Source organism: Varanus komodoensis, unplaced genomic scaffold (genome assembly GCF_004798865.1).
Source record: "Varanus komodoensis strain SLA01 unplaced genomic scaffold, ASM479886v1 scaffold4, whole genome shotgun sequence".
Taxonomy (NCBI): Eukaryota; Metazoa; Chordata; class Lepidosauria; order Squamata; family Varanidae; genus Varanus; species Varanus komodoensis.
The window spans coordinates 38,778,836-38,806,719 of record NW_025335941.1 but is presented as its reverse complement, the minus strand read 5'-3'; the positions used below and the strand labels follow the sequence as shown (position 1 = coordinate 38,806,719).

At 38.2% G+C, this 27,884-nt stretch overlaps 1 protein-coding gene across 17 annotated transcripts in view; it reads left to right on the top strand.

Moving 5' to 3' along the window:
• ZBTB20 (zinc finger and BTB domain containing 20) overlaps positions 1 to 27,884 on the top strand; it is a 635,479-nt gene that overhangs the window by 25,835 nt on the left and 581,760 nt on the right. For 4 of the 17 annotated variants that reach the window (XM_044442002.1, XM_044442004.1, XM_044442017.1 and 1 more), the window contains exon 1: positions 12,050 to 12,435. The exons of 5 other annotated variants lie outside the window; for them this stretch is intronic. The gene's annotated coding sequence lies outside the window, so the exon portion shown is untranslated. Of the gene's footprint in view, positions 1 to 12,047; positions 12,436 to 12,477; positions 12,986 to 27,884 lie in introns of those variants that run through there. 8 more of the 17 variants (XM_044442006.1, XM_044442005.1, XM_044442001.1 and 5 more) reach the window with 5 other exon arrangements.

Genomic DNA, 27,884 nt, shown 5'->3' with positions numbered 1-27,884 from the left:
ATGTTAAATAGCATGGGGACAGAACAGATCCCTGAGGAACTCCATGCTGGAGAATCCATGGGACTGAACAATATTCCCCAAGCACCACCTTCTGAAGGTGGCTTCCAAGTAGGAGAGAAACCTCTGCAGTGTAATGCCTACAACTTGCAACTCATTTGCCCCAGAATAATACCATGGGCAATAGTATTGAAACATGCTGAGAGGTCCAGAAGTATCAGGGTCACACTCCCCCTGTCTCTCTCCTGGCACTGGTCATCATACAGGGTGCCCAAGGCAGTTTCTGTGCCAAAACCAGGCCTAAACCCCAGTGGAAATGGATGCAGATAATCCGTTTCATCTGTCATCATAGCAAGTGCCTTGAGGTGATTGGTACCCACCCTTTCGAGAACTTTGTTCAGGGAAGGGATGTTTGCTACTAATGCATAGTTATTAAGGACTTCCAGGTCAGGGGAGGACTTTTTTAGAAGTAACCTTACTGCTGTTTCTCTTAGGAGGCATGGGACCTCTCTCTCTTGCAAGAAGACATTAATAATCTCCCTTGCCCTGCTGGTTGTTCCTTGCTGTCTTTTATAAGCCAGGAGGGGCAAGGATCCAGTACTGAGGTAGTTTCACAAACCTGACCAAGCAACTTGTCCACATTGTCAAATTGTACCAGCTGAAATTCATCCAAACTGGACCGGCAGTGCTCTGGATATCTCCACAGATTATGCTGCTTTAAATCTGGAGTCCAAGTTCCAGCAGATGCAAGAGGTTTTTTCCTGGAAGTACCCAGTGAATAAATTACAGTGGGCCTGAGATGGTTCCAAGATGTCCCTGGGGCCAGAAGGTAATAAGCTTTGAAAAGCTCCACTGGATAGTAGAGGCAAGATTGGGTTGAGGCAGTAAAATATTGTTTCTTTGCCACTCTCACTGCTTCAAAATATGTCTGTTTGCAGACATATACCAGGTTTTTGTTGCATTCGCTGGGAGTGATTTTGTAAACCACCTGGGTCATCTCTGCATTCTATAGAGTGACCAGGGCTTTGGCAGGAGCACTAGCTAAGTTATATAAGGTTCTGCGTATTTATAATACTTGATTATTTGATTGCTGAAGTTTTGCATTGTGCAGTATTTTATTCAATTACATTGAAAGTGGAATTAAATATGTCTGCAAATCCATGCCCTTTCAGTAGTAAGACCTCACTGTCTTACATTAGATGATGATGTGTTATCCTACAGTTTGTATTCTGTCTACTTGCTTAAAGAAATAGCTTGTACAGTATGAGGAGCCCTGATCGGCCAAGTAAATTGTTGCTGAACCCACTACAGAGTGGAGATTCAAATCCTGGACTGATTCCTGTCACAAAAGTTCAGCTGCCTTGCACTTGCCAATGAGAAAGTTCTACTGCATGTTGAAGGATCTTTCTCTTCATATTTGGGTTATGCTGCACATGTGCTGCATCCGTAATTGGTTCCATGTGCTTCTGCCATATTACATGGTGACTAACCATGTTCACACTGTACCTCTCATGCAGGTTGCAGTTCTGGCATAGGTACTTGATATGAAATCAATTTAACCATCAGGGAAGTTGATTTCAGACCTTAGGGCAGCAGCTTAGAGCCCCATATATCCTGGATGTATTTTAGTGGCAAACATACTATGTTTGTAACTTTTAAATTGGTGCCAAGAGATAATGTTTTGGAGGGGAATGTCCAAAGAACTGTACTAATGTAAGTCCCATTGATTTTTCTTCTGTTTTTAGAATTGCAGTCTAACTACTAATAGTTGTTTTAACCACTCTAGCACATTATTTTCCAAAACCACATGCATATAGGTCTGTTAGGGCTGGTTAACACCAGTAGCTTGTTTTGCCAAAGAAAGCTGCTAACTTAAAACTGTCTGAGTTCTATCAGTCTGGATTCTATCAGTGTTCCATAAAGCAAGTCACAGCCTTGAATTTATAAGAGCTGAGCGGGGTTGTCACAGACAGAACATGTTAGAAGGCTTTCATTCATACAGTCGCCATAAGTGATGACTGTATAACTTGGTGGCACATAACAACAACAATGGTTTTATATAGCATCTGACCTACCTTTTCAATTTTCATTCAATTTGCAGTTCCTATTAGCAACGATACTTTCTACACTGAGGTGGACTTTCAGGGAACATATTGAATTAATTGTCCTAGACCCTTTTGTGTCTATACTTGTTACTAATATTTGTTTGAGCAGCTAACTCAGTCCTGGCACATAAGGACATTCATACTTAATGTAGCCCTGTCAAAAGAGGACACTAGAATCAGACTCATTATGTTTGATTTCAGTTACAAGAGCAATCCTACAGTCTCCTAGAGAGAGTATAGGCAACCACAGGATAATTTGGGTTTCTCGACTCAAGGTCAGAGGCAGAGCTTTGACCTCAGAGGTGGGGATCCATGTTCAGGCCCCTGTCTTCCCCACCTTGTTTCTGGGTAGCAAAGAACCATGGCAGCTGCTGATCAAATTTGGGAAAATGACCTTGGATAACGGGAGTTCCAGGGGAAGGAAAGGATACAAGGTATCTTGCCAGTGTTCTACTCTTCTTTCCTCCTCTGAAGTGCTTCAGCTAGTTAGGTAAAATTAGCCATCTGGATGAAATGCAGAGTGGGAGGGATGGGGAGGCAGAGACTGCAACCTCCACTCTTGCTGTGTACCAGATGCTTGTAAGCATCCCAACTTTGAAATCTTAGGAGCACCAAGGTAACAATCAATAGGATCACTAAGTTACCTATTCTGTGACACTGAAGAATTTGCTCTATTGTTGCTTTGGCATGGGTTGCGTTAATCTTCTAGATATTTCAGTCGCTAAACTACTTTTCTTATTGATTGCAAACTCTGGAATTAGAATGTCAACTATCAATAAGAGGAGTGAAAAAATGTGAAGAGCATATAACAGGTAATCTCAAAGCATTAAAAAAATAAAAATGCATTTGAAAAAGTTGACCACCAAGGTGGATGATTATACCATTACATGAATTGACAGTAAAAGTTGTGCTAAAAGGGAAAAGCTACGGGAAAGAAGCTGATTGGATTCCTTGCATCTAGTTTGATTGCAGAAGTTATAGGACATCGGTTCCCAACTTGGGGTGCTCACACCCAGGGGTCATAAGGTGGTGTTTCAGAGGCTGTGACCAAGAGGAAGACCGTGTTGTGATTTTCCAAAAAAGTATCCCAATAATAAAATTATTATTTTGTTTGCATGTGGATTCAGTTATCTTTTGTCAATCAAATCTAGGAATTACCCGAAACCACAGGCAGACTTGTGGATCACAGTCAGCAAGAAAGTTTCACGTTCTGACAAAACTGTGAATGAGAAGCAGAAACAAAGAAGTCATTGAATTTTATGTCCACAATTGGGATTGATTTTACTGTTTACATTTTTTTTGAATTGCTCAATCCATATTTGAATTTTATGCACTGCATTAAAAGCAAGGCATAAAGTTGAGTTCAATTTGTGTTCAGAAATTAGATAGTTGACTTTTTAATCTTCCAATGTGATATTACTTTTATAGGGGGTAGAACTTAAGTCAAACATTTTCTAGGGATGTGAAGTATAGAAAATGTTGAGAACCACTGGTTTAAGACAAGAACTCATGCCTTGAACTGATTTTGAACTGATCTTTTCTCCTCCTATATTATTTATTTACTTATTTTATACTGATAATTTTAATTTTATATTATTATGTTTGTAACTCAATGTATTTTTTGTATTTTTGTATTTAATGGTAATTTATTATGTTCTATTGTATTTCAATGTATTTTATTGTGTTGTAAGCCGCCCCGAGGCTTCGGCAAGGGGCGGCATAGAAATGTTATAATAATAATAATAATAATAATTTTTCTTTTCACGAACTAAGTCTGAAGTACCAAGTTGAATAGAGGTGATGAGATATCAACAAATTAAATATCAACAAATCACATGGTCCATATCACACCCTACAAGGGCTCTTAAAGAAATAAAATGTGAAAAATAGTGCACTGCTGAAAGAATGTATTTTGTCCCTAAAACTGGCTTCTGTACCAGAAGACTAGAAACCAGCCAATTCAACATTAAGCTTTTAAAAAAGGAAACCGGATAATTTTAGCTTAATGTCTGGTGAAATATGGGAACATTTTTTAACCTCAACACTATGAACTATATAGAAGAACACATTTTGCCAAAAATACTTAGTATAGCTTATGTAAATTAAGTCTTGTCTCACTACCCTTGTAGCATTCTTTGAGGGCACCAGTATTCATGTGGAAGATGGGATCTGATAGATTTTGTATACATTTTATAAAAACTTTAATTTTTTATGAAGTCTTTTACTGACCCCCCCACACTTTTTTTTTTTCACTTTGGGTTAAAAATCTTAAGTACATACATATGCTGATGGGTTCTGAACTGGCAATGACTAATCAAGAAAAGTAACAGAGTCATGGGTGTGGGGGAGCAGCTGTGAAAAAGGTGCATTGCATAGTAGGTATTATTAGGAAAGGGACCAATACTAGAACTGCCAATGTATGTATAAGGAGAAAGGAGTGCCCAGTTCGGTTTGTTATTGTTAGTCACGAAGTCGTGTCCGACCCATCGCGACCCCATGGACAACATTCCTCCAGGCCTTCCTGTCCTCCACCATACCCCAGAGTCCACTTAAGCTCACACCAACTGCTTCAGTGACTCCATCTAGCCACCTCATTCTCTGCCATTCCCTTCTTCTTTTGCCATCTATTGTTCCCAGCATTAGACTGGTCTCCAGGGAGTCCTTCCTTCTCATTAGGTGGCCAAAGTATTTGAGCTTCATCTTCAGTATCTGGCCTTCTAAAGAGCAGTCAGGGTTGATCTCCTCTAGGACTGACTGGTTTGATCACCTTGCAGTCCGAGGGACTCGCAGGAGTCTCCTCCAGCACCACAATTCAAAGGCTTCAATTGTTCAGTGCTCAGCCTTCCTTATGGTCCAACTTTCACAGCCATACATTGCAACTAGAAAAACCATAGCCTTGACTATATACACTTTTGTTGGCAGGATGATGTCTCTGCTTTTTAGTATGCTGTCTAGATTTGCCATAGCTTTCCTCCCCAGGAGCAAGCGTCTTTTAATTTCTTGGCTGCAGTCTCATCTGCGGTGATCTTGGAGCCCAGGAAAATAGAATCTGTCACTACCTCCATTTCTTCCCCATCTATTTGCCAGGAAGTGAGAGGACCGGATGCCATGATCTTAGTTTTCTTAATACTGAGTTTCAAGCCAACTTTTGCACTCTCCTCCTTCACCCACATCAAGAGGCTCTTTAGTTCCTCTTCACTTTCTGCCATTAGAGTGGTATCATCTGCATATCTGAGGTTGTTGATATTTCTCCCGGCAATCTTAACTCCAACTGGTGATTCATCCAGCCCCACCTTTCTCATGACGTGCTCTGCATATAAGTTAAATAGGCTGGCTGATAGTATACAGTCTTGCTGAACTCCTTTCTCAATTTTGAACTGATCAGTGGTTCCGTGTCCAGTTCTCACTGTTGCTTCTTGACCCGTATATAGGTTTCTCAAGAGACAAATAAGATGGTCCGGTACTCCCATCTCTTTTAAGAACTTGCCACAATTTGTTGTGATCCACACACTCAAAGGCTTTAGCATAGTCAATAAAGCAGAAGTAGATGTTTTTCTGGAACTCCCTAGCTTTCTCCATGATCCAGTGTATGTTGGCAATTTGATCTATAGTTCCTCTCCCTCTTTGAAATCCTGCCTGTACTTCTGGTAATTATCGGTCCCCATACTGCAAGAGCCTAGCTTGCAGGATTTTGAGCATCACTTTGCTAGCATGCGAAATGAGTGCAATGGTGCGGTAGTTTGAACCTTCTTTGGCATTGCCCTTCTTTGGGATCGGAATGTAAACTGACCTTTTCCAATCCTGTGGCCACTGCTGAGTTCTCCAAATTTGCTGGCATATTGAATGTAGCACTTTTACTGCATCTTCTTTTAAGATTTTGAATAGCTCAGCTGGAATACTGTCACCTCCACCAGCTTTGTTGTTGCTCAGACTTCCTAAGGCCCATTTGACTTCACATTCCAGGATGTCTGGCTCGAGGTCAGTGACCACCTCAACGTGGTTATCAGGGACGTTAAGCTCTTTCTTGTATAGTTCCTCTGTGTAATCTTGCCATCTCTTCTTAATCTCTTCTGCCTCTGTTGGGTCCCTGCCGTTTTGGTCCTTTATCGTGCCCATCTTTGCATGAAACTTTCCCTTCGTATCTCCAATTTTCTTGAAGAGATCTCTGGTCCTCCCTATTCTATTGTTTTCTTCTATTTCTTTGCACTGTTCATTTAAGAAGGCATTCTTATCTCTTCTAGCTGTTCTCTGGAATTCTGCATTCAATTGGGTGTATCTTTCTCTTTCTCCCTTGCCTATCGCTTTCCTTCTTTCCTCAGCTATTTGTAAAGCTTCCTCAGACAGCCATTTTGCTTTCTTGCATTTCTTTTTCTTTGGGATGGTTTTAGTTGCTACCTCTTGTACAATGTTGCAAACCTCTGTCCATAGTTCTTCTGTCTATCAGATCTAATTCCTTAACTCTGTTTGTCACCTCTACTGTACATTCATTAGGGATATGATTTTGGTCATACCTGAATGGCCTAGTGCCTTCCCCTACTTTCTTCAATTTAAACCTAATTTTTGCAACAAGAAGCTCATGATCTGAGCCACAGTCAGCTCCTGGTTTAGTTTTTCCTGACTGTATAGAGCTTCACCATCTTTTGCTGCAGAGTACATAGTCAATCCGATTTCTGTGTTGACCGTCTGGTGATGTCCATGTATAGAGTCGTCCTTGGGTTGTTGGAAAAGAGTGCTTGCTATGACCATCATATTCTCTTGACAAAATTCTACCAGCCTGTGCCCTGCTTCATTTTGTACTCCAAGGACAAACCTGCCTGTTATTCCGGTTATCTTTTGGCTTCCTACTTTAGCATTCCAGTTCGGTTACTACATTTCAAAAATAATATAGAACTAGAAAAGGTGCAGAACAGGGTAGCCAATGTGATCAGGTAGCAGGGATATGTTCCCTATGAGGAAGGTTACAACATTTTTGTCATTTTAATCAAAAACAAGGCAACAGAAGTATATAAAATGGTACATGTAGTAGACCAGCTTCTCCCAGTCAGAAGCTCTCCAGTGTGTTGCAATGCAATTCCAGCTGTCATGGCCATTGGAAAATACCAGGTTAGGGAAGACTGGCATGGAGAAATTGTCCAGGCACAAGCTTCTTTGCCAGCCTTGTAATTCGAACATTCAGGGTCCTCCAATCAATCTGCTTGGCAGGAGATTCAGAACCAAAAATATAAAGTACTTAAACAGACACACATTTTATGGAATTTGCTGCAGTTGTGTTGATGGCCACTAGCTTAGGTAGTTTTAAAAAAACAATTGTTCAGATTTTTGGAGGAGATATACATGCAGGTATGTATTTATCAATGGCTATTAGTCATGAAGGCTGTATATAACTTCTTGGTTTCAGAGGAAATATGCATCCAAATATGCAGCAGAGAGGGCTGTTTTTGTGTTCTGCGTGCAGGCTTCTCAGAGACATCTGGTTGGCCACTGTGGCAAAAGAACACTGAGCCAGATAGACTGCTGGTTTGTCTGATCAAGTGATCCAGGAAGACTTTTTTTTATAAGCAGCTGGATTTAATAAAACCAAGATTTCTATTCAGATGTGAGTGGTATGAGATGTGCATGATCACACTGTTAATATAGAATAGGTTTCTTTAAGATATATTTAATTTGCATTTTCATCTGAACCACTGTTTAAAGGAAATGTTTTACTTTTATTTAACACCACAGTTCATGTCTGTGCCCAAAATGGGAAGAAATGTGGCCAGGGTGACTTATTTTATACAGTTACGTGTATTTTATATTGCTATTTATGTATTTTAATTTATTTATTTGTAAGCCGCCCTGAGGCTTCGGCGAATGGGTCGGCCTAGACATTTTCTAAATAAATTTTCTAAATAAATAAATACTTACCAGCAACTGAATAGTTAAAACTATGGGCACTCAGTGTGAAGTATGTTGATTTTGAGTTATTCACGTGTTAGACTTTAATATCCCACAGCTTGCTGTTTTTGTCTGCTAAAGAAGGGAGGGAGGTGAGTGGTCCTGGGAGTCATTTACTCAGCTGTGCCACTGCCTTATACCAACCTCCAATAAGCTGTGCTCCCCAACTCTTCTGGCAGCAATTGCTGCTGTCTCTTAGACACGTATGCTACTCTCATTCATCAGGAGGTGGTGAAATGAGTTCTCATCTTGGTAATCATCTTAAGTATACCTGGGAGAAATAAGGTGTATATATGTGTGCATGTGAGGGAGGGCAGGCAGTGACAGTTTGCCAAAGAGAGAAGAAACAAACATAAGAAAGCAAGACAGATAAAAGCAGCCAAAGCACATGACAAAAGTAAAAATAAAACCAACGAAAGAGATAATATAGTGCAAATAACTTAATGCACTAAATACATCAACCATCTGAAGTGGAGCAAAAGCATTGAAATACTGTGCCCACACATCCCAACTCACACAACCTATCTAAAAGGACACTAGTTGGTGGCATTTGAAAGCCTCTGAGAGATCCAGGAACCAGCCAATAGGATTCCTGTCCCTATTTGGCATAAGTCATCCAACAAGACAGTTAAAACAGTTTCTTTTCCAAAACCACTTGTGAAGCTGGATAGAACTGGATCTCTCCTCCATAAAGCAAGCAACCAAGCAAAATAAGTTTCTTGTAAGAAAGTTTTTAGCTGATCATTGTATCTCTTGCTTGTGCACCTTGCCCAGGAATGGAGTAATCATGTCTGGCTTCTATGAGATGTCATCTTCTGGGTACATATTAGGCTTCTTCAGGAATTGCTTGATCACCACCTCTTTTATGGAAGCTGGTAATTCCCTTTCTCTTAAAGAGGAGATTTCAGCTACCTAGGCCCAGTCAGATATTTCTTTAATAAAGAGCAACTATTCTATTTATGTGCTACCCAGTCCCTCAGTGGTTAACACAATTGCTAACATAATATGAAACCTTTAATATGCATAATTTAAAAACAAATTCAACATCTAAAACCAGTTACAAGAAGATACTGGGACCTGGTAAAAAGAACTAAGATTAGCACCCCATATGCTTTCAAATATTTGGAAATAGAAGACAGTCTTGGTGCTAAAATATGGTATGTGCCAGGTACAGCTCAGTAGGGGAATTATGCTACAAGTGAGGGACTACCACCCTGAACAGTCATACATAATAAGTAGATGGCTGAACCTGACCAAGTACCTTGTATCAACACCAGAAATGTATCCAGCATAATCACACCAGATGGTGTTCTGGACATCTCCACTGCTGGAACTGCATTAACTAGTTTCTATATAGTGGCTCATGATTGACTTTACAAAGAGGATTGCACAAACTTGCCACAGTGAGCAACTGAGGGTACAACTACCTCTTTCTCTGGACCAGATTGTATTAGACCCGTTACCACCAAGAAAAGATCCATTGGATGACACTGTCAAAATGTAATGGAGTGAAAAATAAATCCTTTGCTACTCACATTACTATATGACCAGTCCAATAATAGACACCAGTTTTCCTCTGCTTCCATCACTGCAATTATATTATCGTCCATAGTTCAGATGCATACTAAGACATTGTATGGGTTCTATAGAGCGGGATAGTATGCTTATGTCTGTCTGTCTGTCCATTTCATTGGCATTTTATTGGTTCAAGCCATACCAATAAAATTTTCCAGAGTCTCTGGAATCCATCAGAATCCATTAGCTTCTGAAGCAGGGCCTTTTTAATAGATCCCTTACCCTTGAGGAAGAAAAAAGTTGCTGATAGTCTAACCATCACTGGGAAATGATCTGAACAGGATGAGGTAACAGATGTTAAATCCTCCATCTTCAGATTACCATGAACCATAGAAAACCACATTCAGGGCATGTGCTGCCACAGGCACTGGGCTGATGACGTTTTGGGACAGGCCCATGGTTGTCATGGCAACCATGAAGTACTGAGCTGCATTCGAACCGGTAACCTTGGCAGGCATTTAGAGATCTCTGTCGGCAATCATACACGTTCCAAGTGGCTGGGAAGGTGCGCATGGGAAAGACTGACTTGGTCTTTTTCTCCTTACCATATCATGGTTATGCATACCAGGTCAATCCCAGCATGCACAATTAAATCATAGTACCAGCATACAAGAGGCTATGCTAGTAAAGCAGCTAGGTACACTTCAGAAGAGAAAGCAGGTGCAAGATGTCAAATCTCGCTTCTCTTCAACTTGTTTGTAAATCCCTCAACACCATCCATGTCCTTACACTGGTAGAGGTGCCTCTATAGTTTCCCAGGTTAAATAAAGTCTCCTAGGCAAGTCAACTGAAAGTTAGACCTTAGAGGGCCCCACCTAACAAGTCAGATGTATCACATCCAAAATAACCTGCTCAATAAGAGCAGGTGGCTGTTTGTCAGTTAAAGATCTCATTCGTTGCTCTGTTCTGTGCTTGCTATTCTCTGCTGCTGCAAATGGATGTAATGGCCCCTGCAGAAATAGGCATGCATCATTTTCTTGCTCTCTCAATTGCACAATGAGGTCATGACATGGTCTGCTTGGGCTCAGAATAAGCCAAGGTATTTTCTGAATGTGGTAAGAAATAGTTTCTCACAGTTCTGAACTGTGCTGAGGGAATTTGGGCATCACTGCAACTTATATTAGAACTGTTCTTAAGGGACAGGTACTGTGATCTGATATAAAATAAATAACAGGACTAGAACATCATAGGCATAATGTCCTATCCAGCTAATCCAGGAATGCTCCTGTGTTTGTGCCTTTCTTTTCAGAGGCTATTCAGTCTGTCTCTGTGATTGCAGGTTCTTTTACTTCCTGGTTTTAGATTTTTCTGACATCCTGGAGCTGAGCATGGCCAGTTCTAGAAGGCAGAGCTTTATGACAAGCTGAAGGGTACATGCCTCATTAAAGAAGGGACATAGTTTGATCCTCATTTATGGATTGATTTTTAATTTTAGGCAATCTGGATGCATACCATGACTTCCCTTACAGCTTGGGAAGTAGCCTCCCTGCTCATTTGTGTGGTTTTTAAAGGCTCACTTAACTGTATGTAGGTAGAAGGTTTGGTTGTTACCACATGGGAAATGCTTCTGCAGTTTGGAGATGGAGCGTGGAAATTAATATCACTGGAAGTTTTATAGATATGAGAACAAGTTTGCCTAGTGGAAGAGTGAGTGAGGGAGAAAGAAATGTGGCAAAATACTTAAATCCTATTTTGTTTCAAACAATGATAGGGGATGTTATTTTCCTTTCATGGATCAAATCCAGGGAAAGCTGACAGTGCTACATTTGAGGTCTTACAGCCTAAATAACTACACCCTGTTTGTAATTTGAAAAACTGTTTATTTATGTCCTTGTTACAGTATGTACTATATGTATCACACCATGTACTATAGCACATGCTGCACCTGTTCAGACATGAGCAGCAGTTTTTATAGCTGTTGTAGAGAGAGGATTCCATATATATAGGGAAAGGAACACTGGGAGAATGGCCCTTCTCTTAATCTGTTTACTGGCAACCTCTTCTAGAGCTTTCCTCCCCAGCAAGATCAGTTTTCCCTGCTCCACTATTGTCTGGGGAAATCTATCTTCAGGAGTAGCTTTCTTAAAAAGATCTCATGTCCAATCATCAGTGGGCTTTGTGTAGTTTGCCTGTCAAAAGAGATATGTTTACACCTTCCATGCATGTGTTAAGGCTATCATGTTACAAAGCAGAGTGGCTGATGCATTTCAGTCCTTCGTGCTAATATGCACACAAAAAAATGTATTTATGATAATTACATGGACTGCCTGGAACAATGCATTCCAACATCCTGTAACATAAATAAGGAAGGTGGGGCCAGCTGACAGAAAACCGTTTGTTTGCCAGCTATCCTGATCTCCACCGTGTGTGTATGTGCGCGCGCGCGCGCGCGCGCGTGTGCCCGTGTGCCCTTTCTGTTACACGGTCTCAGTCTGGCAGCGTTGAACCTGTTGCTGCATTAGCCGAGTTGTATTTTGCTAGATAGGGGAAGGAGGGTTGTCTGCTGTCTGGTAGGAGGGCTTTGTCTGTGTGTGCCTTTCTCTCTGTCTCTCTCTCTCTCCCTCTCTCTCTCTCTGTCTCTCACACTCTCGCTTGCTCTCTCGCTCTGTCTCTGTCTCTCTCTCTCTCTCGCTCTCTTGCTCTCGCTCTCTCTCCCTTTCCCGTCTCTGTGGTTTGTAAGGTAGGTTGCAGTGTGTGTATATACACAACATCAAGAGCAGGAAAATGGACTCATTAGGAAGGCAGGCAGTCATTCCCCTTCACACTGCACTTCCAGGGAGACAGCGACTATGAGGAGACAAACTGAGGACTGGGGAACAAGGTAGGCCAGTCAACTTTTATAAAAAAAGAGAGAGAGAGAAAGAGGGAATTTTGTCCCCCCCCCCCACAACATCCCCACCCCTCCTGATACTTCTTTATTATCTCATCTTCTCTTGCTTTTTCATTTTAGGGATGTAAGTTTGTGAGATCTGTGCATGAGCTTAAATTTTGGAACATCTGTAGGCCGACTCCACAAATGCACCCCTCCCTTTCACTTATTTAAGGATGAGCTCCTTTATAGTAATTCACTTTAATTACTTTTATTTTAAATCAGTGATGGAAACAAATATGTTTGTTTTTCCAACACTAGTTCCAAGTAAATCAATATCTTTCACTCCTTTAAAACAACCCTCTCCGTATGTTAGTGGGTCTTTGCTTTTTCCTTTCTGTTTATGCAGTTCCATCTGTCTGTCCATATATCATGTTCTCCTTGTTTACTGCTTAATGTTTTTGTTGGTGGGGAGGGGGTTGTGTTAGTATTTGCCAAGGAGTTCTAACTGTAATGCCGGTGACCAGAGAATACAGTGACTGCTCTTTGTTTGATATCTGTTGTAAGTTTAAAGTCCATATTTACTATATATAAAAACAAATTGCAACCTGGAATCTAGGTTGCACTCTTTTGAAAGGACTCACCCCACTCCACCCCAAAATCACATTTTGAAAATAGATGCCCCTGTATGTATTACAGCCTATGTATCTGTCCCAGCTGATTTCCTTTAAAATTTGTTTGGGTTTTTTGTTGCTAGTTGTCAGAAAGATACAAATAGTGATTTTAACTTTCAGTTTGGTTATTTATTAGAGGATAAAGGCTTCTGTTGAATAAAAATTCAAACTTTCTGAAAGAGAGCTAGTATCCCTGATTTCTCTCTCCCCCTCCACCCCAACTTATCCTAACACACACTCTCCCTTGAAGTATTTGTTCCGCTGGTGTTTTGCTCTGTATTGATGCAGGGAGATGATACCTTTTACAGTGTGAGATGATTTTTTTTGTAGTTTATTGCATTACTCCCATAAGCTGTATATTGTTCCAAGCACTGGGAATGTCTGTCAAATTATTTTTGTCAAGGAAGAGGCTGTGATGTGTATCATTGAAAATCGTTTGAGAACCTTTTAAAACTAGTGCCCCCCCCCCCCCTCTAAAGACTGGTTAAAATGATCCATCTAGAAGGGCTTTTAAACCTGAACTCATGTCAGGGCTGCTTCAGAGTAAAAGCTGCTACTCTGCTGGCTATGTATAAAAAGTGAATAAGAGAAGGTAGAAGGGAGTTACATAAAACATTCTGGAGAATCCAAGAGTAATTACTGTGCTCTAGAAAATGGATGCTAATCAGTGGAGATCTTTCAACAATGACAATCCGTTCAAAAAACTAGATTATTAAATAACAAGAGACTGTCCTTCATTTTAAATTGTATTAGGCCTTTTTTGATAACACAAAGGAGGCCTTAAAGCTGTTTACCTTACTCACCTAGTCCTACAGAAGAGAATGTTCACATCATTCATTTAATTCTTTCAGGCTTATAAAAAGTTTGGGATGCTATCAATGGTACACTTAAGAAAAATATGGTTTCTCCCCCCCACCCCCTCTTTACATTTATAAGCTTCCCACCTCTGCTGAGGCTACTTCTTGTTGGACGCCAAATTAGTTTAAACTAGTGCATCAAATGATCCAGCAAACTTGGCAAATAGAGCTCTCTCCCACTGTAGTACATTGTTTCCAGCCTGTAGACTTTGATCCAAGGATAATTGGAAGAAAGTTCCATTGAAAGCAATTTGGTTTGCTTCAAAATTAATGTTTTTAGATTGGTTTAAGTACTATCCTCTGCAGCATGCTACCCCTTCCCAATTTTTTCTTCATATAAAAATTTAGCTGCCCATGCTCTCATCTCTTATGTATCGTTTAAGACAAGCACAACAATTGCTTTTTCAATTTATCTGTACATACCTGTATACATACTGCTGTTCAAATATGTATAAGCTGAATATGTGACTGTAAAGACTTAAACATGTGCTGGTTCTTCTCCTGCAAATTACAAATTTTAGAACTTTTATTTATTTATTTATTTATTTATTTATTTATTTATTTATTTATTTATTTGGAGTGCTTGTATGCCGCACTTTTGGAGGTGAGAAAGTGAAGAGGGCTATGCCGGAATTGTTTAACAGGGCTGGAGGGAGAGCAAATTGGGCGACAACTTGGTGGTTTTAGGGAGCAAGTGTTTCATAGCCCTTCCGCCCATGTGAGGGGTGTGTATTTTCAGACACCTGATGCTTGCCTTTCAGCTGCTATAAGTATATGCGCTGTTACAAGGTGGCTTAAGATCTACAAATTTTGTGGAGTGGTAGACATCATGCCACTTTGCTCAATATCACAATCTTTAAAGCAAGATTGTAAATACATTGCTTAATTCTATGAAAGCCTTACATGAGCAAAGTGTCATAATCCAGGAAGCAAAGCTTATGTGAAATGATTTTCCTTTTTTTTCTGTCAGAAAAAAGTACTGAATATTTAGAAATGAAAGAGCTTATGATTGAAAATATTTCAATTTTTGATACAAGTATTTACTTGCAACTGCTTCCTTAACAAAGTTTGACAGTAACTTGTACTGAGCAGTAGGATGTACGCTTAGGTTCGCAAGAAAGAAATGCTTTGGCCTGAGCAGTAATGCAAGAAATCATACTAATCAGTCTTGCTCAGCATAACATATTGTGCACCTTGCAGTACTTCATAACCCCTTTCCATCTAAGAGTAAACCATCCTACATTAACTTTGGGTTAGTTACAGTATGCTTTATTTTAGCATTGGAACAGACAGTTATCTAACACACCCACATTAGGAAGTGCTCTGAAGTAGTTATTTCATAGTTTGCCATGCCCTGCGGCTAAAACAATTTGGACAGGCTGGTGTATGTGTATTATTTTTTAACTCCCTTGAGAGTTTAGCGTCTACTTTTTAATGGGCCCAAAATGCAAGCAGTTGGTCAACAAACTACTATCACCAGAGTTGGTTTTGCTCCATTTGGTTTTTAGGCTTCCGACCCAAGGTACATTGACTTCAGTGGACTTTGGGTGTAGTTTTTATGGAAAGGAGAAAACAAATCCTATTTATCTTGACAAAGTCATTTATGGAAATGATTAAATCTGGTTTTTTATTTATTATAAATATTTTTCTCATGATATTGATTCTATAGGTTTAGCTTAAACATGTTGTTAAAGAGCTACTGTAGCATTAAAATTAGTAATACAGAAAAATCTTAAATCTTTTTCATGTTCTGTTGTATAGGTCCTTAAGTCATTATAAAATAACTTAATCACATCTCTGCAGTCCATAAAACATTATTAGTTTTCAAGGAGAAAAAAATTAAGCAGTCTTCTGTGAAAAAGATGAAAAACTAACCCATCTGATTAGTTTTATCCTTTTGTAATTCTGTGGTACTTATTTATGGTGATATGGTAAAGATCCTATTGTAAGAAGTTTGGATAAACAACTCATATTTAATTCCAAGTTATTTAGTTTTATTCAAAAATTAAACACATTAAATATTTAAATATATATTTCATTGGAAACGATTTTCCTTAAACAGCAACTCCTCTCTGCACAGAGTTGGCAATATAGCTTCTGCAGCAACAGGGAAACTGCCAGTAAACAAAAGTGAAACTGACTTCATATAAAATACTTGTCAAGCTCAAGTAAACACAAAGTAAACAATCAACAATATTTTTTTAAATGCTCTAGCACAACCAGTACAGTACAGTTTTCTCAGACAATGCTTCTGCATTATGAAGAATCAAACCTTCAGGCTTTTATGCCGTGTTTACTCATTTCATACCGAGGCAAAAAATTGTTTCTTCTCAGGCTCGGGACCAATTCAGCTTAATTGCAGCATGTCCTGCACATTCTATGTTTTGTTCTTAAAATAATCATGCTTAAAACTTTATTCTTACTAAAGAGAACAATATTTGCTTTCCTATGCTACTAAGATCTGATCCCTTGGTTCTTCAGTATAATTGTGCTTCAGTCTCTTGAACTCATTAATTGAAAGAATTTGTTTTTGCCAGGATTCAAAGAAAGACAGCAGAGCAACCAGTATTATCGAAGCAGTTTTAAACATATAGTATCTTTAGACACCCAAGCTTGTAATAGACAAATGGAACAATGAAAGGGATGGGGATATCCAGTTTTCATTAGTCACAAAATGAAGGGTATCTAATTTAGAGCTTTTCAGGACATAGTTAAGGCATGAGTAACTTAAGAAAATAATGGGTCCAAATCTAAATGCCACTGAAATTAAATAGTATGACTCTTATTAATTATATTTCATTTAGATAACATCTAGTTGTTGTGTACAAAATGAAATAAAAGACAACAACTATCTACTAATTGCATGACTTTGATTAAACGGGACTGAAGTGGAAGATGTCTGTCTCATGACTTCTCTCACTCTGTTTTGAATTGGCTGTCTCTACTTAATAGTAAACCTATCACAACCTTTTATATGCAATAAACTTTAGTTGCGGTAATCTCTCCTATACACACACTCTAAATATCTTAGGGGACAGAATTAGACCTCCTAATACCAAAAACTTCTGATTTGATAAATTTTACTGCAACATAAATGAGTGAAAATATAATGAAATCTGTTTGCATTTTATTTAAGTAAATGTCTATTTCTTTCTTTTGAATTTGTAGAAATTAACTAAAAAAGTTCTGAATAGTCTGAAGTACATACAGACTACATATGACCAAGTAGAAGCATTTTCAAACTCTAGACCCTTAATCCATCATTCCCACTGTGCCTGGGCACACATTCTCACTTTCTTTTCTTGGTTTGCTGTAACCATACTTTTAAAGTTACTTCTGATAATTATGCCTGGAGCTAACTGGGATTCCCCAAGTCATGCTTTTGAACTAACTATAATTAGCACTAACATTGACATCGCCCTAAATTTTGGTTTCAGAAAAACTGTGTAACGAAGGCAGAAATCTAGGTGCGAGGGGGAGAAAGAGCAGCAGGAAAATTTCCATAGTTTGAAGATTGGGGTGTTATAAATCAGATCAGTATGTCTGTAAGAACTTTTTGGGGAGTCATTACATGTTAACAATTGATAATAAATGGTTATCTTTACCTAAATACCTAGCACAACTTGGTTATCCTGGGTCTGTTTATTACTGTTTTGATAGGGTAGCTTAACCACTTCTTTCAATACTTTTAATAATTGTTTACATTGCAAAACCTGCACACTTTTACAAGGGAAAAAGTTCTGTTCGTTTTCAGATATTCTGAATAAACAAGTAAAAGATTTGACTCTGTGTGGGGAAATTGCTTTGCAGGATGTTACACTTGGTTTCAGAACCTTTTTTGCATCAATTGGTAATTATTGGTTTGATCTAACTGAAGCAAAGATCTCTGAACACGTTTGTCTGTCTCAATGTCCAGCTATTTATAACACCCCAATGAATTGATTACCGACATGGTATTTTCTTTATATTTTAAACAAACAAACAAAAGCAACACTACACAACAATCTTGGATAAACTTTTGTATTTAGGAATGTACCATGGAATTGAGGTAGAAAACTTTGGAGAAAACTCCCACGTGTATTTTGTTTGCTTTGCAAGGGACATCACAGGGGTTACAGTGCAGAAAACAATGGAATAGTGGTAAGAATATGCCTCTTATAAGTAGTAGGTGCTTCATTTTAAACTAAAATGAATGGAATGGTCATTCTGGTTTCAATCTAAATTGAGGCCTGAACTAATGCAAATCAATAGGTTTGTCCAAGGAACATTGCCCTGAGATATTTCTTCTTTATCCTGGAACCAATCTATGTCCATCTGCTTTTCAAACAGGATGTGGCATATCTTGTAACACAGTGGGAGCAACAATTTTTGGGTGTCATCCCAGCCAATCCATTCCTAGTTTTGTACTCCCATTATCTTCCTTCGGGAGGAGCAGGATCACCACAGATTTGCAGTGCATCCACTAACCTTACCAGAAATACTTCAGAATCGATTAGCTGTACTGTCTAGTAGTAGAACCACTAATATGCTTATTAATGGTATTTCCTCATAAGAACTGATACCATGTCATAGAGGTGTTTGCATATATGTTACTGATCAGATACATTTTTTGCCCAGTGTGAAAATGACTAGCAATAAAGGAACATGTTAATGGAGTATTGTAGAGTAACATTTAAGCAAATTACCTGGGCCCAAAACACAACAATTGTATATAAATAAGGAACATAATTAAGGAGCCCTTCAGAGGCATAGGGCTGAAAATTGTTGCAACTTTGTAAACTGTAGCACCTAAACAAAACAGTACTTGTTAAATCAAAGGTAGACTAGCTGTCAAGAGTGAAAGATGGCACGAATGCAAAGGGCAATAAAGATTAACAAATTACATTTAAAATGTACTGTGGCTTCCAAGCCATGCTTGATAATTTTCTTCATAGTTCTCAATGCTATGTATTTGCATAAAGCAAAAATGATAAAACCTTTTTACTAATAATTTATTTCCCACCTTTATTTCAGTGTATTGTTCAAAACTGTTTATAGGATGGATAACATATATTTTTAAAATATCCAGTGAGTAAGATTCTAATAAAACATGTCAATAATTTAAAATATTTTATTTAGCTGTCCTTGGCATATAAACTGATCTATTTGCTTGGGTGCTCTTTCTGTTCTTGTGTTTATTTATTTTTCGATTTATATCCTGCCTTTTTCCTACAAAGGGCTCAAGGCAGCTTACATCATTCTCGTCCTCCATCTTATCCCCACAACAGCAGCTCTGTGAGGTAGGTTGGACTGAGAGGCTGTGACTGGCCCAAAGTCACCAGTTGGCTCCATGGCGAAGTGGGGACTCGAACCCAGATCGTCTGAGTCCCAGTCCCATGCTCTTAATCACTACACCACACTGGCTCTCAATCTGTTTATGATGGTTTTATATTAACTTTTGTTGCTGTTAGCTACCGTGCCTCCCATTTTCCTGCAGTAATACCCTCACCATTAGGAAAACAGCCAATTTTTAAATGTAAGGGGATGTGTGTGACCAGACTGGGCTGAAGCACAGGCTTGCTACCGGTAGTAGAACCTTGATTCCTAGGGCAAGGGTGATACTATCTTCGAGACATAAGTTGTAAGAGCCTAACCAAGGTGAGGTATGGTAAGGTTCACTTTATATGTTTTTCAACTTATTACTAACTTTTAGCTGACACGCCAATCCTGTTTACACCTACTAGGAAGTAAGTCCCATTGAATTAGGTGGGGCTTATGTCCAACAAAGCAACATGTAGGATTATGCTGTGGATCTTGGAGTGAACTCTTAAGTGTCATTTTGGAAATGTTTTCTCAACCTAAATTTACTGTTCATTACTCTAATTAAAGTATAAACATTTGCATATAATTCTTTCAGTTTGATGGGAAGCATTCCACCTGAGGTGATAGAGTGAAATAGGAAAAAAAAAATGATGGGCATCTAAGGACTTCTCTAGGTGTACAAGTATGGGGTTGCCAACCGAGAGAATTTTATTGACCTAGACCATTTTATTTGGATGCTGTCATTTTGCCAAGTGCATTCAGCAAGGTATCATATGCATGTCACCATCTCAGACATTACTGCTTAGATAAGGCAGATATCCTAGAACCGAGCTGAAGGATTTCCTACTCAGCTGTGTTGCTGTCTGGTGCCTGTCTACTTGTTTCCAATCAAAAATAACATTTGGAGGTTCATTGTGATATTAGAGGGAACAGGAGGTGCAGGATATTGCATTCCTTGGCAGGTCTTGCAGGACTCTAACAGGAGAAATACTTTTGTCATGAAATTAGAACATTCTTTCATTAGGGCTTTATTTTAAAAATGAAAATTGGTAGAGGAAAGAATTGTGCTCAGATGCTCAAACTGGAGTGTCAGAATTTCTGAAATACAAAAACAAAACAAAAATTGTTGCTTTAAAATGATACTCATTTGAAATAAAGGGGAAAAGCCCCACCTGTACAACACATTACTATTTTAAACAAAAATCTGTACTATCTTTTTAGCAAAATCTAATATTCAAAGCGTTTAATATCAGATTACTATAATGGAAATTTAATGCCAAAATCAAGAACTTCAAATATTTATTATTTTTTAGTCTGCCCAACAAGATCTCTGGGCAGATTATATGGTAAACGGCTAAAAAGAAAAAAAATTGTGGCCCATTAAACAACTAAAAGCAGCATAAGAGCTATATTTTATTATAAATATGTACATAAGCAACTATATGTGCATATATAAACTGGTTGCAGAATCTAGCATCTCTGGAAGAAAAGAATCTCTGTACTTGGTGTTGTAAACATAATAGTGTAGGTATCAAGTAAGCCAGTTATAGTCTCTTGGCTTAGCCTACCTCACAGGTTGTTGTTGTAAGGATAAAAATGGAATGGAAGAGAACTATGAAAGCCATCTTGGATTACTCACAAAATAATGAAAGGTGGGATATAAATGCAATGTATTATTAATAAAAGTTTCAACAAAAGAAAGCCAATTAGTATGAAAGTAGAAACATGCTGGTTAATTTTCTCACTCAGGCACTAGAAGATAAAAGAGAAAGCACCAGACAACTGTAACTCAAATAGGACTTCCATGGAATGAGAAGTATAAAAAAGCCATTCTCTGGTAGCTACTTGTTTAAGTTCAGAGGGCAGTGGCAACTGGATGTTATCCTTAGCTAATCAGGTCAGCCATGTGGAAGATGTTGGCTTTTCAGGTACCCTAGGTCAAAACTGGTACATTGCCTTGTACTAATAAATAAATGAGAATCTATTTTTCATTGCTGTTGCTAGAAGATTTTAATAAAGGGCTTGCAAGTATCCTGATCTACTATCCGCCCATGGCCCCAGTTTATTCCATACTCCACTCTTTTTATTGGCCACATAAATAAGAATCTCATTCTCCAGAACTGTGCATTAAAAATACTTCAGGGCCTGCCATCCTTAACCTTGAAGTCATAATTTGCCCTTCCTTCCTTCCTTCCTTCCTTCCTTCCTTCCTTCCTTCCTTCCTGGACTTGTTGCTCCATTGGCCTTAGATGAGGTATCAGGGCCCTTTGGGCCCCTTGTAGTAATTCAGCAATCAGAATCCTATTCACCAGCAGAAATTTCATGTCCTACTGTATGTAGCCCATGAGCTCAGTAACATTTTGCTTACTGTGTTTGGAAGACCTGACTTGCATTGGTGCTCCTGAAGTCATAAAAGGACATCGTGTCTTTCTCAGTTCTGCCAAATGTTTGATCTCCTAGACAGGGTTAACTGTTGAAGAATGCTGTAGGATCTGATCTGAATTATGTAGGCTGATTGCTAAAATACAATTGGTATTGGACAATGTCATCTCTCATTTTCCATTTCCAGGTCTGACATCACAGAGCTGTCATCCTCCAAGCTGATGATGTATGGGATTGTCCCTATTCCTATGTCAGGTTTCTCAAAATAAATGGATCACCTTCCTGTATCTTGTTTTGGTGTTTCTGCAAGTCACAATTATAGAGGTTGTATGTTAGGCCAGCTACTTTTTCCTATTTGGAAATAGAGGATTTGGAACTCAAGGTCTTTTGACCTGGTGCCTGTGCCAGCATAAAGTTGAGATTAAATACTTTTGGAACCTGTTTCAAAAGTTTGGTGCTGATTCATGGTTGAACTGTTTGAAGTCCAACAAACTTATTTCCTAACATCTAGCATTTTGTACTTCTTTTAAAAATCTTTCTCCTCCTCCTCCCAAGTGGCTGCCAAATTTTTAGGTTTCAGATTCAATCCAATTGTATAGTGTGTGGTTTTGCTTTATCTTTTAAAGATACTGGCATTTCCCATTTAAGCCAGTTCTTTCTCCACCACACAGACTTAAAATCATTTATCCTATGAGCCAGTACAGTTTGAACTGAAATGTTTCACTGCTGTGAAAGCAGCTGCTCCTGCCTAGTTCAGAAACTTGTAGTATTTTTTTCACATTATGTTCATCTAAACCATACTGATTTAAGAATTTGTTTAAGAGAAAAACTCAGCGTTCCTCCCCATGAAGATTTATGAACTTTTCCTCTCAATTTTCTTCCATCAAATTATTTTGTTTTTCTGTCACAAAGTTTATTTGTATTTAATCAAGTTTTCCAGGATAGTTCATTATTTATTATTTATTTATTCTAAGTATTTGTATCCTGCTCTTTCTCAAAGGTTTCCCAGAAAGGCTTTTTGGAATCAATCATTAGACTGACTGACTAAAAGGTAGAAGACACAAGTTGGGAGGGAAGATGAGAAAGGCATGATGATGATGCTCAGTTGCCCAGAATAAGGGGGAGGAGAAGGAATGTTTTTTCTCTGTCTCAGCATAGCTGAAGCTCTGTGGGTGGTTTACAACAATACCTGTTATGTAACCAATTGTACTCAGTTTCCTCTGCATCTATTCTTCTGGTCTGGCTTGTTCTTCTGTGAGCCTTTCTCCCACAGTTTTTTTTTGCAACTTTTGACTTTGGTCTTAATCTATTTCTTCTCCCATCTTCTTCTTCAGGTAAATACTTCCTCCGTTGCTTTCTGATGGTAGTAAGGACTGCAAGGAGTGAGAGGGATCACCAAACTGTGTCCTCTTCTTTTCCCATCCCTTCAATTTTCCTTTGCCATGTTAAAAATGCATAGGATTGTGCCCTAAATAAACTTGGATAGGATTGTGCCTTAAATAGTTTATTCTGACATTGTTATGCAAAGCTACAGGCTTTCTGAGGAATTAGTCTATGTCTGGAAGAATTAGCCTTTAGCATGTCTTATATTCATAAGGACCTTGCAGTTTTTCAAATTCCAAATGAAATGTCAGTGTAATTTCAAGCCAAGAACATTTACACAGGGAAAATATGAATCTATAACACATTTGGGACTGAATTCATTGGGATTCAGATTCAACAGTATTACTGCTGCAACCAAGCATTTTTGCATTGCCACTTTTCACCTGACTATGCGGTCTGTTGTTCTGCCTAAAATGTTAGATGAAAGTGAGGACAAGTTCAAATTAATATAACTCCTAGTAATGGTATATTTTAGTAACACCATATGTCTCAACTGCTTGTGGAGGTTTCTTTCCTGGCCATTACAACTAATAATCTTTGATGCATCTATTTTCTTTGACTTTTCTCTAATTATGAAAATCATTTGTGCAAATGGTCATCCCAGCATCCTCTTGTAATACATTTCATTTATGTATCATTGTAAGTTCTAATTCTGAGAAGATAATTTAAATGTATTTCTTTTTATCCATACTGTTTATCATTTTAAAGATGTCAACCATGTGTTGCCTTAGTCACTTAAAATAATAATAAAACAACTCTGGGCTCTCTTGTTTTTCTTCATAGGGAGCATGATTAAATGCTCTTTTTTCTGAAATGTGCAAAGTAATCCAAATACTGGATTGAATATTGAATTCAAATTCAGTTCCAGTAGAATACTGGAATTGAAACTCATCTTGTTCTGGTTGGCAATATACTGAGCATAGGAACACCCTTTTAGAGAACTTTGCAATTTTCTCTGAACTTTTTGATCATGTTTAACTTGGGCTCATCTGCAAAGGTAATTGTCTTTTCAAACCTGACTTCAGAAAACTAATGAATAATTAGCATTGATTCCAGTATAAATAGTTGGAAGGTCCCACTTTATTCTCTTTCATTGTAAAGCCTGGTCTTATTCCTGTCTTGCATTTACTGTGTTTTTACTGATCTATAAGAGCCTTTGTTATTAACGAATGCTATAGAACAGTGGTTTTCAACCTTTCCACAGCTGGGGACCGGTGAAAACAGGAAAACCACCTTGGGGACCACTGGGACAGAAACAAAAAACACCAGACACATAATACAGTATTCTGTGTATTAGTTTCCAAAACAATTAGAAACCAAGCAACAAAAAATGCCAAGAAAAGATCAAAGTACCAAAATCAGCACAGTGTGGCTCCCAGCTGGCTCTCATCAAGCTGTCTCTCCCCTCCCCAGCCGCACCAGTGCAGCCCCCATGATCGTGATGCCAACTGAGAGGAAGAGGAGGCGGAGCACGGCCAGCTGCCACTCAGGTCTGTGGTGAGCAGGATGTGCCCCCCCCCCCCCAGTGGACCTGTAGAAAATCTCCTGTGGACAGTGCTGGTCCCTGGACTGGTAGTTGAAAACCACTGCTATAGAAAGCATGTTTTGTTATGGAACTATGTAAGGAAAATGTTACAACATTCAAATAGATGTTACATTCAGATTTAGACATATTTAGAAGAGCCCCATTAAAACCAGTATGTTCTGGATTATCTTTGTCTACATGCTTTTCTGACTTGGATCTGGATAACCATAGTCATGCTAGCCACGACCAAGGGACTTATGTTACAGTTTTATACAGATAGATCTGAGAGTAAGTGCTAATCATGTCACTTTGGTGTACTTTGGAACAGATATGCTTAGGGTGGTGATGTAAAGCATGGCTGGCGTAGTCTATATCCAAGCCACTGACTGAAATCCAAAAACTGAGTGAGAAAATTTCCTCATGTATAAACCATGCTGATACTTTTACAACAGGGCTTGTTCTTCAAAATGTTTAACAGCTATACCTTTAAGAATACACACCAGCAGTTTATATGATACAGAAATTAGTCTGACAGGTCTGTAGTTTCCTGGATTTTCCTGGATTTTTAAAACAATTTTACTCCTCAAATAAGCACCAATTATCTTTTTAAACAATAGTGTTACATTGGCTGTCTTCCAGTTTCCTGCAAGAGGGCAGACATTAGTGACAAGTTACATATTTTGTTGGAGTAGTCTAGCAATTTCACATTTGAGATCTGTAAGAACTCTTTGGTAAATGCCATCTGGCCTGAATGATTTGTAAATTTTTAATTTCGTCAATTAATTTTAATACGTTTTTATTTGTAAGAATACCATGTGCTATGCTGTCCTATTTATTTATGAATTTTTGCAAATAACTTCTTCCTTGTATCTCTAATTTTGCTGCAGGAGCAGCACACCAGAGAATATCTCTGTAGACAGAAGATATCTATCTCTTTAGATAGAAATGTGTCTGATTTGTCACACATATAAGTAAAGTACTTTTAGCTGCTTCAATACTTGCAGGTTGAATACAGCAGTAATTCTAAATTTTTAAGAGAGCAGCTAACCAGGTGAATAGTTTGCTTAGACTCATAGGTAAGATATTTCTCCCATGTTTTCCTTTCAGTGCTGTATTCTCCTATTATGTAGTAATGAATACCCTGCTTATAAGTTATGTAAATGGGACTTATAGAATATGATTGCCAAATAGATATTTGATATTTTAATTGGTAGAAGGGTTTGCTTAAAATAGCCTGGAAACACAGGTATGTTACAGTTTCAGTATCACTTTTAAAGTCTGCTTTGTGGACTTTAGCTATAAATGTGAAGGCATATTTCTAATAAATGAAATATTTAGAAATTTTTTGAAACCTGTTCCCAGCCACTTGGAGGAAAGATAAGGATACCAAACCACGCGAGTAGATTCTGAGTGGGTTCTGATGTTCCAGAGCAGCTAATTGTTCCAAGTTTAGTTTTAACAATAATTACAAGTTTGAAGACTGCATGAAAAACTATTTCTGTTGAAGAATTGCGTTTTTGAGCAGATATATAGAATATTAAATGTGAAAATGGAAGCTTAAAATTTATCCACCAATTATCAATAAGGTTGAGACTGAAGAGTTTATTGTCTTGATAGAATTGTTGGTTTCTTCCTTGCTGTGTCAAATTTGTTGGAGAAGAAGCAATTTATGGGAAATAATCTACACATGTTTAGACAGAAAAAATGTACAATTTGTAGCATTCCTCTAACAGGGATGCTAGAATTTGTAGGAAGGTCTGGTTGGAAACTGGATGGGGGACTTCAATGTTGTGAACCACCCAGAGAGCTTTGGCTATGGGTGGTATAGAAATATAATTAATAATAATAATAATAATAGATGTTAGCATTTTTATGTGAAGCCTGTGACTTTTCTTCCAACAATATAAACAACCAGAAAATGAAACTAATTCTTCATCTGAAAACAACTTTAATGTATCTTTGTTTTCCAGAAGAATGTTTGTCCTTTTTAATTTTTAAGCCATTTTTCTCTCTGGCTCAAATAGGGAATATACAGCATTACAATTTCTCCATCAGTGAAAAATAAAAAGTGAGTTTATAATTTAATAATCAATGTTAAAATTATATCTCAAACTTTAAGAAGAACTTTTTCAATATGTTAATGTCGAGGCTTAGTAATATGTCATTCTCTTCATTTAATGAATTGATTAAAAGCCAGATAATTAAAAACCAACTGTAGCTTCCATTTAAAAATCTTAATCATTCTTAGATTATTTTTGATCTTTTAATCCTCAAATTGCACATTCTTAGATGAAAAAGGGTCAGTGAAGCATTTGAAAATTGAATTCAGCCAGAAGTTGAATAGTAGAAATGGATTTTCTATATCTGTGTTCATGTAACTGGAGTAACTATGAGAACAATCCAACGTTCACTTCTACAACACTTTGAGGAATCTTAGAAAATTTCATGAATATTAGTGGACTTTAGAACTCCCATCTTTGTGCTGTAAAGGAGAACATTATTACAAAGAAGAACGCCTGGGAACATTATATGGAACTGATAGTTTATCACTTGGGATTTCAATAAAGGGAATAGACATTGTAATGCAGAAGCTATGTTGTGAGGCCTTCCAGACCTTTTTCATTGTATGTATTATGTATAATTCCCAAACTTTCATCTCAGTCCCAATTGGAAGTAAGCCCCATTGAATTTTTTGGAATTTTCATTCAAGTAAGTATGCTTAGGATTATAGCATTTTAATGACTTTTTGCAATGTTCAGTACCTTTTCTTTCGTGGAAGTCCTGCTTTTCTTCAGGAGTATTTTTCTGTATGCAGTGTAATAAACTAAGACATGTAGTGTAATAAACAAACATCTTCAGAGAATTTAGCATAACTTTTACAACCATATTTTGAAGTTGCTCATTTGGCCTTCCTATAGTCATAATGCATTACTGGACTACATACCAAGATGAAAATTCTACAGAGAGCTGGTCCAATCAGAGGGGTTCTTTTCCTGTTCTGTGATATTAAAGGTTGGGAGGTCTGACTGGACTGCAGAGGAGTGGATTGTGGCTATGCTTTCTCTACTAGTGCTGTTCCATGTGTTGCAGTTGAATAAAGGGCCTTAATATGCTGTTTGCCAATCACTAGACAGCTATAGCTCTCTTTCATTTCAAAAGGAATTTCATGGATGTGGAAGAGAAAAAGAACAAGGGAATTTACTAGACAGCATACTGAGTGATGTTCTTGTTTATCTGTGTTTAATTATCAATTGATTAATAGTGGGCATATGGGGATGTTGGGGGTTGTAGTTGTAGTCCAGCACATCTGGATGGCATCAGTTTGGGGACAGATACAGG